This window comes from Trichechus manatus, unplaced genomic scaffold (genome assembly GCF_000243295.1).
Source record: "Trichechus manatus latirostris isolate Lorelei unplaced genomic scaffold, TriManLat1.0 scaffold00087, whole genome shotgun sequence".
NCBI classification, from domain to species: Eukaryota; Metazoa; Chordata; class Mammalia; order Sirenia; family Trichechidae; genus Trichechus; species Trichechus manatus.
Window position 1 is genome coordinate 3,794,055 of NW_004444023.1, and position 2,204 is coordinate 3,796,258.

The following is a 2,204-nucleotide window of genomic DNA, read 5'->3' on the forward strand; positions in this document are numbered from 1 at the left end:
TAACAATAAGATTTACAAAAAAAAGGACAGTTGTAAGTGCAGTTCATTCTAACTTAAAAACCTGTAAGTTGAGGACTACCTGTATCCACTAAGCAGTCACTCCTATTCCTCCTCCCAGCAGCCCCTAGCAACCACTAATCTACTTCTTGTCTCTAAGGATTTGCCTCTTCTGGATGTTTCATGTAATTAGAATCACTTTTATGTCTGGCTTCTTTCACTTAACGTCGGGTTTTCAAGGTTCATCCATGCCATAGCATGTGTCAGAACTTTCTCTCTCTTTATGGCTGAATATTATTATTCCATTGCGTGGACAGACCACATTTTGTTTATCCATTTGTCTATTGATAGATATTTGGGTTATTTCTACCTTTTGACGATTGTGAATAGTGCTGCTATGAATATTTGTGTACAAGTTTTTTGTTTGAATACTTGTTTTCAATTCTTTTGGGTACACACCTAGGAATGGAATTGCTGGGTCATATTGTAATTCTATGTTTAACTTTTTCAGAAACCGCCAGTCATTTTTATTACTCTCCCTGGGCCCTTCTGGAATATCCACTGAGATTCACCCCTAAGGTGAATCCTGCCTTAGTGCCCCAGGAGTCTTATTACAGCATCCTCAGCTCTTTCCTAAGATACCCTGAGGGACTTGCCATGCCCCTAGCTGTCCCTTCTATGTCCCTTGAAATCCCACTATAATACCTCCAGAGGATATTTCCAGCAGCCCCTGGCATCCCACTTTAAAGTCACATAGAGTAGATAGATGGATAGATAGCTGCTATAGGCTCGACTTCTACTCATGATGGGTGACTTTATACATAACACAATGAAATGTTGCTGGGTCCTGCGCCACCCTCACAATCACTGGCATGTTTGAGTCCATCACTGGCATGTTGTGGCTATTGTTCCAATCCATCTTACCAAGGGTCTCTGTCCCCGCTCCTTGGCCCTCTACTTCACCAAACATGATATCCTCCTCTAGTGAGATATCCCTCCTGTTGATGCGTCCAAAGCAAGTGAGTTGGGCAATGTTCTGTGATCCATAAGATTTTCATTGGCTGAATTACGGAAGTAGATCGCCAGGTCTTTCTTCCTAGTCTGTCTTGGTCTGGAAGCGCTGCTGAAACCTGTCCACCATGGGTGACCCTGCTGGTATTTGAAATACCAGTGGCATAGCTCCCAGCATCACAGCAACACATAAGCCATTACACTCTGACGAACTGACAGAAGGGTGGTGGAAAGTTCCCAAGGACCCTACTATAATACTCCTCGGATATAAAGTCTACATGTCCTGTTACAATGGCCCCAGGACGCTGCCATATCTTTCCTTGAAACTTGAATAACATTACCCTGGGGACCAGCTATAAAGACCCAGTCTTAGAGCATGTCCCCAGAGGTCTGCTAGAACATTTATGGGGTTTCCCTGCAATGCCCGTAGATCCCACTATGATACTCAAAGGTCCCAAGGTGCCACTTTATATGTATTCTGAGATCCTGCTAAAATATCCCTAGAGCTGTTATTTCCCACTTTAAGAGTCCCCAGAACTCCTCTGAAGTCCCCCTTCCCCTTGAGCCCTGGTATAAAGTACATATCAGCCAGCTATAATGCCTCTTGGCACCTTAAAATGGTCTCAAGACCCCACTGTGCTGCCCACACCTCTACAGTGCCCCCTTGGAGGCCCCTCGAGGATCTCCTGGCTCTGCTGGAGCAACAGCCGTACCGCCCACGTACTTGGGGCCTGGGGCCCTGTGGGACCATCGTTAGGAGGTTCCTCCCTCATCCCGTGCCCCTGGGGCTCGCTTGATAATCTCTGGCACCCACCCCCCTGCCCCTTAGGCCCCATGATAGTATCCTGAGACCCAGTCATAGTGACCATAGACTCTTGAACAGTCTATGCTCACATCCTGCGGAGTAGGCCACCCTACCTCTTGGATGCTGCTGAGTCCTGAACCCCAATAGAATCATTGCTGTGACCCACTTCAGGATTGCCATGAAGTGCCCTCAACCCCAGACCCTTGCCCTGCTACCAAGCCTGTTCCAATTGCCCCCGTTTCTGTTGTAAGGCTCCCCAAGCCCACCCCTGGGTTCCCTCTATCCCTGCCTGTCATCAGTCTCTGCCCTATTCAGAGCCTCCCCAGGAAAGACAGACAGACAGAGAGATAGGTAGGTAGGTAGGGAGATAGATAAATAGATAGATAGATGA